The sequence below is a fragment of the Gavia stellata genome, chromosome 8 (assembly GCF_030936135.1).
Source record: "Gavia stellata isolate bGavSte3 chromosome 8, bGavSte3.hap2, whole genome shotgun sequence".
Taxonomy (NCBI): domain Eukaryota; kingdom Metazoa; phylum Chordata; class Aves; order Gaviiformes; family Gaviidae; genus Gavia; species Gavia stellata.
In genome coordinates this window covers 30,572,382-30,589,265 of record NC_082601.1, presented here as the reverse complement: position 1 = coordinate 30,589,265, position 16,884 = coordinate 30,572,382, and positions in this window count along the sequence as shown.

Genomic DNA, 16,884 nt, shown 5'->3' with positions numbered 1-16,884 from the left:
TGATGAAGATAATCTATGAAGGCAAAGAGAACTGAACTGTGCGGTGAGCAATGACAGTCCTCCAATTCTTGATTCACTGTTTTCATTGTGAGCAGTTACGTTTCTTCAGATTGTGAGAGGAAGAACTAGGCAGGAGTCCAGCTAGGAGAATTTCTCAGGTATCTCTGTTTTTTTCTTAAGAGTTAGGTCTGACTGCATACCAAATTGGTATAGAAGTTGTAAGCCAACGCTGCATGTGCTTTATTTTATCCCCTTGTTGTCCTTTTGCCTCCTCTTGGCTCTCTGCTTAGCATTTGGAAGTTGTGTGAGATGGTCATCCCACCCAGACTTCGAAACTTTTCAAATGCTGCTGTCTTAAAATATTCCTTCTGTATACAGCATTTATAGAAGCACTGTTCAGCTGCCAGACATATACTGGTTAAGTGCTGTGTAGGGTAGACTTAAAGTTAGAATAGGGTGGAGGAAATAATTCACATGAAGTTCTCCCACATTTGAAATACGGTGGATTCATCACCACTGCATGTACCCTTTTTCCAAGTCTTCCTCCTGCTGAATAAGCCTTATTTGCCACCTCCTGCACTGTCTGTTTACAGAACCCTGTTTCACATACCTGAAGCCACAGCCCTGGAACTGATGCTTGTATTGATGTAGGAACGTATTTTTAATGAATAACACTTTCACATTGTGGTGACATTGCTTTCAGGAAAGAAAAAATTCAGTAGTAGATTAAAAACTAATTACTGCAAGCAAAGTAGAACACTGTTCATTAATTCCTATGCTTATAAGCATGGGTACATAACTGCTATGATTAAGCTGTTGATTAAGAAACTGCTTGTTACACAGTACGTTGTGGATGCCTTTTCTAACTATAGATGTGTAGCTGACCAGTGTAAACACTTTCACTGCAAACACTAATTTCACTGTTTTTCACGGAAATGGCTATTAGGGAGGTTTCCCTGTTTCTTAGCAGTGGGTGCTTCACTACAAGTTTGTGAACAGTGAGCACTGCCAGAATTCATCTGGCTGTGTGTGTCAGGCAGGCAGGAGATGAGAATCTGTTCTGTTTGCACTTCTTCATCTTTCTGAACCTCTGAAGTTAATTACAAGTTAGGGCAGAACTCGACCTACAACATCTTGTACTGGACAGATTAACAAAAAGGCTACATCCTGGCCTAGCCCAAATCTTTTGCGTGGTTTTTGCAAATTCAAGATTTTAATCGTGTCTTAAAAAGATTCTTCTGTATACAGAATTCATAGAAGTACTGCTCAGCTGCAAGACATAGTCAGGTGCTGTGTAGGGTAGATGAAGAGCTGCAGTAGAATTTGATTTACAATTTGCAGGTAAAATTACTTGTAATTGCTACAGTGAGTACAGTTAACATCAGCTGGGAAACTGCAAACTAGGCTGAGCAGTCAGATAATTACGAGTTACTTCTCTCTGGAGATGAAGTTTTTGTTTCCATTTTCTGTTTAAATAGAGCAGTTTTAAAACAAACAAACAAAAAAACATAAAACAAACAAACAAAAAAACCCCCACCCCAAACCAAACAAAAGAACTAGACCATTCTCAATCTTTTGTGATTTGTAGATATTTAATCCCTTGTTAAGAGGTTGCTTAACAGCATGTTCCTGTGGTATGTGTGGAACAATTCCCTTTCCCCACACAGAAAATTATCTTTTCGTAATGATTTTGGTGCAAATTATAAGCTATGTCTTTAGCCCATAAAGTTGACCTTCAGGTTTCTGGGAGCTGTTTGATAAGTTCCAACAAATCTCTTCAAATAAAACTGCAAGGGGATGTCCTTGCCCCAAGAGTAGGATGGATGGCAGCATTCTCCTGCAGGTGTGTAACAGCTGCCATCCCAAATCACCAATATCCAAGAGCGGCAGGTCACCTAGTTCAGGAGTCGCAATACAGGGTGATTCTGATCTTCAACTGCAACCTCTGGACAGCATTAATTGCAGCTATTTGAAGACCATAGTTTCATGAATGTGTCTTCAGTTGCATTGCTCATTTAAAGCAGTATCGCCTACCTGCCTGTTCTTTTCTTCCACGGCACCTTCAGTTGTGCCATACATCTCTTCTTAGAGCCACAATCTCAGTTAAAATGGCCTTTAAAACCCACTGCTGTGCAGTCAGAACTGATGGGATCTGAAATGCAAGAGCAGCTAGAGTCTGCATAAACTAAAAGAAATGTTCAAACTGTGCCCTGCAGTGTAATTCTCCATGGCCTAGGGCTTACTGGAACCCACAGAGGGTTGATGCTATTTTTCGTGCTGCAAGAAGTTAATTACAAGTTAAGGCAGAGCTTGATCAATGTCATCTTGTACTAGGCAAACTCATAGAAGGGCTACATCTGGCCTAATCTTGATTTTTTTTTTGTGTGTGTTTATTTGGCAACATCAAGATTTTAACCACGAGATTCCCAAGTGTCCTCATTTTTGGCACACTGTAATAGAAACAGTGCAGAACCTATGCCCAGTCTCGCCTTTGTTGCCAAAAAAGGTCCTGTGAAATTGCAGATAGCCAGTAGAACAATTCTAAAGCTTTCAAAGTACAGTTAAAAATGAAAAGTCATGGCTTCCTCAGGCTTGGGAAACGATACCGTCATCCTATCCACTTTTATGTCCCAAATACAGTTTTGCTGTCTCAGAGGTGTGAGTCCTAAGCATGTGATTTCCTTGAAGATAAAACAATTTTTTAAAGAGTCCATTGTATGCCCTGGAGTATTTTACTGGAACTAGTATTCGCCTGGTAACCTCAGGGATTTTATTTTTAGAAGACCATGGGATAAAAAGCAATTAGCTAGATCTAGTTTCTGCCCGCCCCCCCCTTTTTTTTTCTGTGATGCATCAGAAAACAAATCTTTTCTGCATTGAACCTGTACCAGCTTAATAGGCTTTCAAACAGCTCCAAAATGTCCCAAACCCAAGGTGTTAAGAGACTGATTTTCTCTTAAAGCTTATAGTAGGATCCTTTAATGCTGTTCTCCTTGGAACTTAAATGTCCATCATCATGCCAGATGATGATGTATGTTTGGAGCAGAATTTTAAGCATTCTTTATAATGGTAAAATGAAATTAGTCTGCTTTGAAGACCACTGTAACAAAATACCATAAATATTTGCCCATTGGATAACACTATAGACATTAAGCAGCTCATCTGCTGAGTATCCAGTGGCATCTGGATTTGAAAGGAGATCCAGATCTGCAAAAAGACTGAACCATGTTGATGCAGCTTCAGTCGTATCCTGAACAGCTAGAGAAAAGATAAGGTGAAGTAATGTTTTTGTTAAATCTAGTAAGACCTTTTTAAATAATAAAATATTAAAATTGACCTCAGGATATTTCTGTAGGCAAACAAATAATAACTGAAGTATTTTCTCAACAAATCAAAAATGCTGGCCTAACTTGACTTGATTGGTACCTGCAATGAAGTGGGAGATTGAGTCACTTCACAAGTTGAATGCAACTTAAAGTATGTTGCAGATCATCTAGGATTAAGGACTGACTGAAGTAGAAACTGTTGGTGTTTCTTAACCAAAAAAAATTTCATAATCCAATATAGAACAGAATCTGCTTAACTTCTTCTCCCTCCCTCAGCATGAGTTCCATAACGTGAGACTGAGTACAGCCAGTGTCAAATACTGTGTGACAAGAGTGTTTATGTTACTTTTTTCTCTTCTCTTACTGGCAGATTTTCTGGCATTAGTGGAACTTAGAGTATGCAAAGTGTAGAACAAATTTTCTCCTTGTGCCAAGAGTGTAGTACTGCTGTCTAACATTGTAGCATCTAGTACTTCCGCTTGGAGGTGCAAAATGTGGTTGACCTGTGAAAGAGAGAAAAGCAAATTTGTGGTAACTTCTCAAATATAGTGGGAGCCTAAAAGGACAGTAGGACTAGAGGTCACATGTTGGTTTATTTTTCCATTGGAAATTCAAATGTTGTTATCACTTTTGCTGATAACTTTTTGAGAAGTAATGAGCTTTTGAGACATAATGAATGGAAGATCAACTACAAGCTTAAGATGCTGTAAAATATGAGCTATTAGATTAGTGCTAGACAGTACAAGATCCAGTACAAGAGGCTGCACTGTGGTGATTCAGTTGTTACAAATTAGCACTTATTCCAGTTGTTTGGATTTTGTCTTTCCTTTCAGCAGCTTAAGTAAATAATGCCCAAATAGATAGTATTAACTGCATCAGGTATTATCCTTTTCTGATTTTTGTGTAGTGCTGGACACTATATATTTCATGTTTAAAAACATCCTCTACAAGGCCTACAATTATTCTAAGAATTAGAGATGGTTCTTTTTATTTTTGCTTTTGGCTGAAGTACTGATACAGATCTAGGGAACACTAGATCTATATTTGTTGCATGCAAGACAATCTCACTTAAATTTTAAAATTAATTTTTTAGTGGATTTACTGGAAAGCCTACAATAATTCAGTTTAATCTATTCAATCCAAGCCTATTTCTGACTCTTATTTCCTTTTACAATAACAGTCTAGAAAAAGCAACCTGGACAAGTATTTTAAAATGTATGTTTGAAGAGTATGCACTCAAATGACAAAACTCTGAACCCAACAAATTCTTCAAAAGTGTTTGAAAAGGTGCAGTCTTGTTCCTGGAGAAGAGGGTGGTCCACATATAGTTATTTCCTGTTTGCATTAGTCATTAGTGGAATAGAAGTGCTGAGGGTGCAGAGAGGTCCATGCCTCTGTCCCATGCGATGCCTGTGTCTCAGATTATATGGTGCCTGTTTCTCAGGTTATATTGTGACTGAGTAGCTTCCTCATTTGCAGCAACTGAATTTACCTCTAAATATTGTGACCTTCCTCTCAGCATGCACTTATGGTCTGAATGGTGCAAGTATTGCTGTGCTGTATCATGATTGCTTGGTAATGTAGATTTGTCCCTAATAACACTCCAGCTTTCCGATCGTGTAATTGACTTCTGAGATGGCTGCCTACTTTGAAGACTTAAAGTCTTCTCACTTTACTGGATGATCTCTCCAATATCAAAAGAATCAGGACTTACTAAGGGATCCAGATTCCTGGAGTATTATTAGGATATATTGATAATTGACTACTTGTCCTATTCTTTCAATTTCTAGTTGTTAATACATAACAGAATTTTACTTCCTTTTGTTCTCTAGTTGTCTTCTCTTCTGCAAAACTTAACAATGCTTAAAGTAGGACAGGAGGATGTGATGTCTTTATGTGTAAACTTACTCAGATAACTGTAGTATAACCTACTTTCAGGAAGAAAAATTAATTTCTGTAAGTAATGAAGTTTTCATTTGGTTGTTACTGGATTTCAGATGGCATTTCTTAAATGAGTGCATGTTCTCATTTGAAAGTCCAGGATCTTCAGAAAATTTTTCATGCTTTGGAGTAACTAATTCTGCAAGTGGCGTAGAACTAGCTTGTTGGCCACTATACAGAGGACAGAGCAAAATTTTTGCTCTCCGTAGCTGTTTTGGGACATTTTAAGCCATAGTTGGTTTGATTCATCCTAACATTGGGTGTGGCTGTAAGGCATTAGCCAGCTGTTTTGCAGAAGATCATCACGCATGTGCCTCTGACTGGGAAGCATTTGAAAATGTATGCTAGCCTCTCAGGTTGTGCAACTCATGGTCTGGCAGGTTGAAACACTCCCTCCACCTCTCGCAGCACTGTGTGGAAAATGTTAATGATGTTAATGTGTTTCAGCACATAACAGTTGGGTTTTTCGAACCATCTGGGCTATGGGTGAGGAATAATGATTTATACAAAACTTCTTGTGGCTGTCTATGTTAACCCTAGGGTATTTATTAAGGCTGATCTCATGGAAAAGCTGATCCATCTAACCTCTGTTCTGAAGAACAGTAGTAAGAAATGTCAAAAAGTAATTTTGAGTACAGGTGTTAAAGGCATTTTTTGTTTCTTGAATTTTCTTACCTTTTTCTTGGCTTAAAAGCTGAGAATCATCAGGCTTCCTTATCTGCACGTTGTTTCTTCATTGAACGTCTGTCTTCTGAACTTCTGGAGTAACTCCAGAAATAAAAATAGGCCCAAGCTGAAAAAACACTGCCAGAAGAGCTGAAAATTAAAGCCAGCAGGCCAGAAGAAATTCACAAACAAATGTGTATGCTTGGGGTGGGTCAGAAATAATTACATAAAAGATGACAAAGTATTTGCAGTAGTATTGTTTAAAGGCTACATCATTCTTGCAAAAATTGGGCATTATATTTCAGAAAGTTCCTTTAAAAAGTATAACGAGAGATTTGACTTTGAGTCTCTATTGTTTGTAATATCCTCTTTCAGCATGAAAATATTTTCCGTTCCCATCAGTTTTGTCGTTTTTTTTTTTATTTGGCAAACATGAATATTTTTCCTGAACTTTAAGTAGAGTGAAAAATCATTATTTTTGTTGGCTTGCAGACATTGTAGCTTCCCTGCCAGTAAGACTGGCAGATTTATTTTTAGAGATGTTGTACCAATATATATCTCACACAGTTATTTAGTGAAAGCAGATTAGACGAGCCTACAGAAAACGTTTAGTTCAAGGCTTGCTTGCAAGATTTGAGAGTGAGCTATTTGTGACAGAAAATACAGTTCTTTTCTATCTGGAAGTATGCGGTAAGTTTTACTCCATGGTTACACAGCTATCTGCTTTGTGCTCTTGGCTGTCTCCATCTCCCTCTAATCCAGCTCCAAAGGGACTACTTCTGACATTCCAAACTGCTGAGCAGCTTTCTGACAGCTGCCATTGAAATAGGAATAAAAACAAAACTGTTTTCTTTGTCTTCCTCCCAAGTGTGGATCAGGAGAAAACAGAGCCAATTTCTCATGTGCTGACTCTACCCTACTGCTCCATCACTGGTGTAGGGGTGGTCACCGCTGATGTGCAGCTGTCCCCTTAACAAGACTACCAAAGTCTGAGAGTTGGAGTTGCCCTTTGGGAGAGGACAAACAATAAATCATGAGCTTTGCAGTTCTAAGGCCTGGAGACATGAGCCTCTGCGTATAGAGGGAACTGCTTGGTGTTTCTGGTGAGGTGGTCCAAGATAAACAGCAATCATTCTTTACCACATCATCATGGTGCTAGACCTTAACCTGTAGTATTCAGGCCTACAGAAAAACTCTCTTAGGTACCTTTCAAGTGTTTAATAACTTAAGTTTTAACTTTCCTTTTCCTGGTAATTAAGTTAACCGGGTAAAAGATTAAGCACCCTATAAAATTTGTGTTTTCTAAAAAAAATTTTGAAGAAATTACATGATAATAAAGCTGGTGCTCCTTTGCCTTTATGGGTATTTCCATCCATTTGGTCTGCATTATAATAGATAAAACAGTCTAGGCACACCTTCTGCAAAGATCTCACTTGACTGTAGCTTCTCTGTCCTCTGCCTGCTTCAGCAGCTTGGCCCGCAGTAGCCTGAAGGACTTTTGTAGTGTAGAGGTCCTGAAGCTGCTCTCTCTTCTCTGCCTCACTAGCGTGAAAACAGCTTGCTCCACGGAGGAACTCTTTGCTCTGCATCAAAAAGTTGTAACTCTGACCTGTGTGGATATGTAGCTGATCATATGTGATAGCATTTGTTTCTTTGCTAATCTGCTGTACTATATGAGGATGAAATTCATGCTGAAAGCAAGTTCCTTCCTATGCAGTTGGATGGGTCCAGGCACGAGGACACTAAGAGGGTTCAGGTAGCTAGTGATGTGCATGATAGGGATGAATTAACACTGCTCAGCGTACTTCTGGCATGCCTTCGTTTGTTAAGGTGACTATGTTAATTGCTGAGATACTACGTCAAGTTTCTTGAAAGAAAATTGCTATATATTCATGTGTCCTACCTATTCCAGTTTCTGTTGTGACAGAAGTTTCTTTAATGAGGTTAACCTCAACAGAATAAGAACAAATTGATCAGAGAGTGCTCGTGATGCAGGTTGTGTTGAAATCTTAGCGATCTACCTGCTGTACAGACAAGGAGAGCCTACATGTATCTCCCTTGTGTTGATTTTGTACTTGGCCAACCCCAGCTACTCCAGTGGAAATACCTGTTACTTTGTACTGACGTCAGGGAAGGGAGATCACTACTATGAAGGTACGTAACTTTTTTTTAAAATTTGGTAGATATAAATTAATGAACATGTCATCGTTTTCACACATGACATAATACTACCAGGAACGTTGAAATTTAATGCTGTTGTAATGTGAAAGAAGATGATACTTACGCTATTATAACTAAGGTGAGAAAGAAGAAAATTGAAAGACTGCAAATTGCAGGAAAAGGTGAGAAATTAGCAAATAGTATTTTTTTAGGTTTTGTTTTTTGTTTTTTTTAAGAAGCTATTTCCTTCCTAATAAAACATGAACAGAACGTTTATGATTATTCTGGGCTCCAGCTTATTTTTTGTGCTTACTTACTGATATTTCTGGAAATGTCATCTTTCTTCTCTCCACATTCTTCAGTGGAGCTGTTTAAGGGAGACTTCTGTAATGGCTAGGAAAAAATATGTTTCTTAATAAAGAACGAACACATTGACCTATTATCTCGCCAATTTATTGATTTGTACAGTGCAAGATGTGTAATGATAATGTTCTCTCAAGTATCTGCTTGTAAAAATAGTTTAAATAATGTGTTTAGAAACAGTTACAGAAATTCTGGTTATACTTCGTAACAGTGGGACTGTTTATATTTCCTTAGGAAGATGATGATATGCCAAAATTTTGGTCACACTTAACAAGAAGATTCCATTTCTAAGTTACAATGCTGTATAGCCATTTACTAATTTAATCAGATGGTTTTTTACTTCTATAAAAATACTCTTATAGATGGAATTTTAATATACAATATGGCCAAAGAGATATAAAAGGGGAAAAAGTGAGGGAGAAGGAGGATAAATGTTTCATACTTCAGTATAGATTGGCAAATGAGCATGGGGAATGAACTTGAATGAGCTGAATGCATTTCAGCTGTTTAATTCTAGACCAAACGATCATTCTCCTGTTCTGAAACTTTGCATCTGTAAGAAAGCCATTGTCTTAGTATGAAGGAAATTTACCTCTGTGCAACAATGATAGGGATGAAGTCCACAGGCTGTTCAAGGACTTTGGACATGAGCTGAGCTATTTTGCAGAAATGCAGAAAGGTTACTGAGGGAGGCAAAGAAGTCATTGAACAAATTTAAAGCTGGCTGCTATTTGCATTGTTGTTGTTATAACTGTCTGGTTCTACAATATGTGTATCTCAAACAGTTGGCTTCCTATTTGAATCAATTTTAAAAAAAAAAGTATACGAGATACCTCAAGCTTGAAAAACACATTCCAGTCTTACAGCCATTTCTTCATAAAGCTTCATCTATTCTAAAATTGGAAAACTCACTACTGAGCATGCAGTTCTCATGTCCAGATACTTGTACATTTGATTTATGGCTAGAAGGATAATTGGAAGATTCAAGGGTGAATGAGCACAGAATCTTTTGCTTGCTTGGAGGAAGACAAGGAATTAGAGCTCAGCCTTTCCTCATGGTGCATTCCAGAAGGCTTTGCAGAATTCTTCAGGTTTTATCTTTCAAGTTGAAAAGAAATTCTTAAATACTTAGTTACAGTTGTTTTCGTTCATTGAAAAAGATGAGTAAACTGTGCAAGACTGCTGTTCTGGAGTGGTCATTCCAGAAGACAGACAAACAAAGGCAGCAGGTCCGTATCTACCATGGTAAATTGCATGCTCAGTCATGGAAGACTGGGGAAGGCGGGCGAGCAGGAGTGATCTAGGGCTACAGCAGATACCTGATAGCCTGCCAGGGAACGTGATAACGGGTTACAGTGATTGCCTTAGCAAGGTTCACCTTCTGACAGGCGCCCTTTCAGCTTCTCAAATTCAGACTTGGTAACCCTTACTTCCATTTGTATCTAAACCCATGAAAATTGGAAGATGCAACAGCAAAAGGAGATCAGTCTTTGACTCTTATTATACAGTATACTACCTGCAACAGTTTCTGATTAGAGAATCTAAAAATTGAAACCAATTTAGAAATCTGTAGGACTGGGACATACTCTATTGCTATGAGGTTTTTTATGTGCTTAGATAATAAGGTGATTTTGTCTATCCCAGAGAAATTGACCATCTATTGGAGGAAAGTGTAGAAATACTGAATAGTAATTGTAACTTCTTCACTTCCTAAAGGTGAAAACATAGTGAAGATATGCAGGTAATCTTGTAAAGTAACCTAGCAGTAGACACGCAATTTTGACTTTCATTCATTTTATTTTACAGAATTCTAACTCTGTGCACTTTGCACATAATCACAATGTCATCCTGGAGGAGAGTGTTTCAGGCAGAAAACAGAGTTCAGTTTTCCTTCACCCTTTTGCTTGCTCAGAAAAAGCACTTAAAAGAGCAACTGCTTGAGAGACAGAAGGTGGAGAGACTTTTGGAAGGCAAGTATCTACATGAGTAGGAAAGTTGTTGCATGGTTCCTCTTATGGTTACTTATTCATGGTGATAAGCACATTCTTCTGTTTTAATAACAAATACAGGGAACAACAGGTTTTTGTTCTCCAGGTGTGGAAGGGATTCTTTTGTTTCTGTTTTGTTTGCTGAGTCCATTTGTGAGATGCAATAGATATCGCTAGCTGAAAAATGTACTAAGATGACATGTCTTTGCCTCCACTTAAATCACGGTGAACTTGTTGGCAACCAGTACTTCGTCTAGTGTAGACAGTACTCATATGGATGAGCGAATGTTTACTTTTTGGAATTCCCCGTTTTGCTTGCAGCTGTCAGGATACAGCTCTTGGGATTCATCTTTCATCCACAGCGATGCTCCTCTGTATTCCATGCAGGCTTGCTCCAGTGGTTATCAGATACTGTAGTTTTATGGCTGAATGTTGCTAGTTTCTGCCCAAGGTGAGGCAAGGGCCAATCTGAAGGTAAAAGAATAAAAAAATAGTAAAATATGCAAGAGCCCAAGTGAGCAGAATGTTTTGGGAAAACGTGAGAGAAGTGGACTGACTGTAACTACCGCATAGCTAAACATGAAGGCTAAAGTCTTAATTTTATCAGCATTCACACTCAGGCTGCCTTTCATTGCCTTGACATGGCAAGAACAATAATAAATGCTGAGATAAAAGATGGTACATAAAGTTGATTTTCTTTCATTCTATGCCCCGAAGTGTAAAAGTACCAGAGATGCATGTTCCACAAATGCAACGCTGTATTTACAGTAGTGACAGGAACCTGTTGGCATGCTCATGGCGAACAGTGCATCCAAACACTGCAAATGCCTAACTTGGGCAATGCCCATTTTTTCTCTAACTTCTATGTCAAGAAGCAGAGCAAACTTCTGGGATCATGAGGGGTAAGTGCATGCAGTATTCACTGGAATTCCCAACATGCTGAATATAAATAGAATTAAAATGTCATACTGTAATAATTACTCATATTGTTGCCAGCTCTCAGTAGACAAGTGGGTCAAGGATCTGGTTTTGATAGCAAGGTGTGTTTCTATCTACTCAGCAGTAGCATTGAGCTCACCTTCTATCTGTTGACTGAAAATGTCCAATAATAGCTTGAGTGTGTAACAACAGGTATTGCTTTTTGTTGCCCAGGCACTTTAGCAGTAAGATTGCTCCTACAGAATTGCATGGGCCTTTGCCAAGTGTTAGCGTATCAGGTTGAAATTTTGGATTTGGTGTATCTCTGTGGATGGGCTTGTATTAACATTCTGTCTGAGATGGTTGTGTAGCCCAATCTGAACAGAAGGATGTGTGGGCAGGAAATAGAGCAGGCACACAGCTTGAACTGTCTCAAATGATGGGGTAGAGAGAGGTGTGTAGAGCTCCCTTTTATCACCAGATCATCAACACCTGCTAGCTCGTACGTGAGGTTGGGGGAGGAATTAATTAAAAAAACAAGTCACTAATGTCCATGTCAGACTTAATGTGGAACAATGGTGAAATGATGGGCGTTGGGAAGACAAAATGGCTAAGGGATATATAGGCATGCTACAAAGGAAAACGAATGTGAATATTTTACTGTATTATTAAATCTGGTATTTTTTTGGCTGGTTTTCCACTTAAATGTCTTTAATTGAACTCTGGGGTTTAAGAAGGCATTCCTAGCAATGTAACATTTCCAGGAATTTTAAAAAGGGAAATTTTTCTGTTCTTTTTGTTGAGACTTATGAAAGCTTAGAAAAAATTATAGTATCTGTGAGATACATATATATATTAATAAATCCATAAATAACAAAAAAATGTAAAAAGTTGAAAACAAATGTGAGGGAGCCTGTGTGTATATGTTTTTATGTATACATTAATGAACATTTTGAAAGAATTCTGAGTGTTTAATACTTTTGAAATGTTCATTATGAACAGCAGACAGCATTTTGAAAGGCTATGCAGTTGTAATGTAATTCTAAATACTAATTTCTAAACCATTTCCCATAAATGTTCTTAACATATATGTAAAATACCGATTTTACTATCCCAAGGTGTTTTTTGTTTATTTGGCTTTTTTAAGGATCAAGGAGTAAAGGTGCAAGGGAGGGGGAACTTCTTTTGCATAAACTTTCTACCTTAGTAGTCCTGTTGCACTGTGCGATTTATAATGAACAGCACACTTGTAATTACATAATATTATGCCAGCATTTAAATTTGTAATTGGAAAGACATAAAATCCTTTTTTATCCATAAAATAATTTTTTTTAAGTATAAGGTGCCATTAAAGTTTTCACGGATTATAAATTTCTTCCTTCATTACAATTATAGCTTCAGTAATAGGCCCTGCAAAGTCTAGTTAGGTTGAATATTTAACAAAGGACTTTGTTTTCTTCTATTTGTGAAAATGTAGCATTAATGTATTTTTTTCATGAAATCTCAAACCTAATCTCTCAGTGGTCAGTCTGAAGCAGTGATTGCCTCAGGAGACTCTAAGTGTTTTAATGTATCCCAATTTAATAGACTATATAAATATACATATAAAAATATAGATATTATATATCCCTAGTGTTACAGATCCAGTATTTAGTTAAATAATAAGAATGCTAAAAAGAAGCACAAAAAGAAGAGCCTCAAACTAGAATAAACTTCTCATTGCACATGGTACCATAAAGCTCCTGTCAGTACTCCTCACTATTCCACTACTCAGTAGTAGGTATCTGTGCAGGCCATCTGAATGAAACAAAAAAACCCTTCAGAAAGAAATAATTGATTTATTAGTTTGTGGACAGAATAAATTAAACTATAACATTAAATTATATAAGTACATAAATAAACAATATGAATTTAAAATTACAAAATTTAATATATAACAGCATTCTTTTATCTCAGAGCAATCAAGCTTCCCAGCAACAAAAAGCAAAGAAACTGCAAGTCAAGTTGAACAAAATCCATTTTCAGAGGTCATCGGGGTATTTCTATTGAGAAGGTCTTGTTTCAGTATGATGTTTCACTGGGCAGCAGTGCAATATGGGCAGAATCACGTTCAAAGACTAAACCAGACTTCAGTTTGACATAAGCAAATGACATTTCTGTTTGAAATGAGTTGAACTTTACTACTGACAAGTGCTGAGTGTACTTATAGACAATTTATGAAATATGATTAAGACAAAAGTCACACACACAAAAAAGAGTGGTGGTTCAAGCTATTTGTGCCTTTCATCGAAAGTAATTAGGACCACAGACATGGGGAGAGGATTAGGTTCTGGAGAATGGGTGGTGGCTTAAGCTACAGGGGTGCAGACATCTGACTGTACTTGTAGACCATGGGTGATGGTTCTTCACAGAGCCCTCCTGTTAGTGTAGGAGAGCTATTAGCAAGCAGGGCTGCTGTTTATCACTTGAGCATCAGCTGTGCTTCCTTTCCACTTAACCCCTGTTCTTCAGGTGCTCGGTAATTCTTCTAAAGGTTGGGGAAAAATTAATAGCAGGGACATTTGCAGAATAAATGTAAATGACAAAGTGAGTCAAAGGCAAATACTGCCTGCTCTAATGGCCCTAGTGTCATAATGTGGTCAGTAATGCATGTGGGAAGAGAAATACAGTGGCAATGCATTAGGCACCCGGAGTGTCTTCTGTATCGGGACACATTAGCCTGATATATTTAAAAGGAGGGAGACTTTTACTTCCTTGACCTTGATACTCCTGTGACAAATAAGAAACTGGATACTTTCCTTATAAAACACAGAGTGGGTCACAAAATAAGGAGAGTAAATGGCAAGAAGATACTACTGCAGAGGGAAATAAAAAAGCTTGTAATTCTCTCTAACTTTTTACGGTAGCAGCCCTACAAACTGCTGTGTCATAAATTATAAAAAGTAATTAGAGAAGGCCAGTAGGAAATGGTGAAAGCAATACTCGAGCCAGCTAAGCAAAATTATTAGCTTCAAATGTGTCTGCCAGGATATGAGAGAGACAATTCAGACATCCCAAAACTGAAAATATTTTTCAGTTGCTGCACTATACTGCAGCTAGCTGAGAAAAGCGTAGAAATAGAGGTTTCTTTCATTAAAGCAGACTTCTCTGGTACATAGTCTAATATTATCAAAAATGATCTGGTCAGATACAATTTTGTATCTCATAATCCTCTGTTTACATCTACCAAGCAATACTACAGATACTGCAGAGATTCAGAATGGTGCATGGTGGGACGGTGCACAGGTTGTAAACTGCTCTCCTTGCAAAAATGATGGCTTCTTTTTAACATGACACTCTGGACTTGTACATTCAAATCACAGCAGACTAGAGACTGGTAAAACTGAAACAGGGAAACTGTAGTCTCTTCCATCTTCTCATCTTCGGTGAGTTCATGCTGGGTTCTGTGGTGCCAGTATTTCAGGCAGCATTTTTCATACTAAACATCTGTTGTTTTGATTCCTCTGTTTAAATAGATTGGATTAGAAGGAGAGAAAACACATCATCTCCTCCTCCTCACCATTTTGCTCCAAAGCTTAGTTACTATGAAGACAAATCTTATTTATTTCCTTCCAGAAAAGGCTTCACTGACATGCAGTATTTGATTTTTTGGAAACTGGTTCTGACTCAATTTTCAGCTACATCAAGATACAAGATCTAATTATTGTAAATTACATTCAGATAGGCTGCATGTAAGCTCCACTGTAAATCTATATTAAGTCCATTGATTTTGATAGGCTTTGCTGTCTTAACTGACATGCTCTGGAATTACAGCAGTGTAACTGAAACCAGAATCTGCTTAAATCTGTGCTGTTTAGATCTAGGAAACATTTTGTTTAGTATTTTAACTGCAGGAGATAACTACTGGCCATAGTGCAGTTTTCTGAGAAGCAACAGAGACTATCTGTTGAGGGTCTCTGTATGCTCTTAAACCTAAAGGCAAAACCTTATTTATTTTATTATTCTTTTAAATGCTAGGGATATATTAAAAGGACCACTTGCTTGTTGATGCAAGATGGAAGAAAGATCTTTTGTGTAACACCAAGAACTGTACTTGATCCCTGCTCCAAGTATTAAAAACCTACTTGCCAGCAAATTCCAACACCTCATCCTATGCATAAAGTCCACCAAAATAATGAACTACCAATCCAAGATCTGCTGAAAGATAAGATCTCTCATCTGAAATTGAGAGTGGAAGAGTCAAAGCCAGCTGTGATCTTACAATCACACAAACAGATTCTGGTCCCTGATGGAACTCAGTGAAATCCTGTCAGATTTTGAGTGTTTTGGGTTTGTTTGTTTTTTTTTTTTTTTTAAGATCGAAAAGAGTTCCCAAATTTCTATGAACCTTCCTAGATTCAGGCTAAAGCTGATGCAAAACCTGAGAGGAAAAGGATGGGAGACAGCTGAAATTTGTGCCTTTTAAATTAGAAAACAAATTACTCTATTTACTTTAACAGGGGACATTAGAAAACAGATGTTTGTTGTGAATCCAAACCATATTGTAGTATGAACAACTCTTCCTGCTTATGCACACCCCTGCCACACCTTCCAGACTTTGCTTCAAAGTACACGTTTTCAGCAGATGCCTCTGGGTATCCACATCTACTGTTCAATCAGCAGTGTGCCTTCAGGCTTAGAATCACGCAGATGAGGGATTTATGTCACCCTTCAACTCTCCAAGTATTGTTAAAAAAGGAGAGTGTAGCTTATTTGTTGTTGTCATCCTCTCGATCCCCAAACAAGCCCTATATGACAGAAAGAACTCTCGATCTGGCTGGCAGACTCTATGGTAACGCTTTGGTTAATGCAGTAAATTCAAAACTGCTAAGCTATTCCACCAAACGTTAAGTGTGTGCAGGGATGTGTGCACAGACGTGGTAATGACACCATTTAGAGTGGAGAATAATTTAAGAAATTCCTCCTCTTTGCTGAATAGATTTAGAAAACAATAATGCAATTCAAACACTAGATAGCATTTCTTGGGCTTCTCAAAAGATACAAATGACTGAGACTGCCCTACTGAAAGTAACTAGTACGTGTTAGTGGCAGGAGAAATGATGCCATTTTCATGTATTCATATTCTACATATCAATTCATACTGACACTGCTTATGATCCTTAGGTTTATCTCTGATTTGGCATCCAGCTCTGCATCAGATGTTACCACATACTCATCTTCATTCTTTGGTGAGCTTGTTGCAATTTCCAGTATTTCTTCTGCATTTTGTTGACCACTGGCCAGTCTTTTGACCTGTCTTGTGTGCAGAAATCCGTGAGATAACTCTGTGTGTGCATGCATGTGTAACAAACTCAATTGTTTTTCAACAACTAGGATAGAGTTAAAGGAGAGCAATTGCCAGGGAGCATTTCCAGAATGTTCTTCCAAGTGATCTCAGCTGTCTTTCACATGCAGTTTACAGCAGCTGTGGTCTGACTGAAGATCAGAACTTCCCTACTCTAAATTTATCGACCATAGACAAC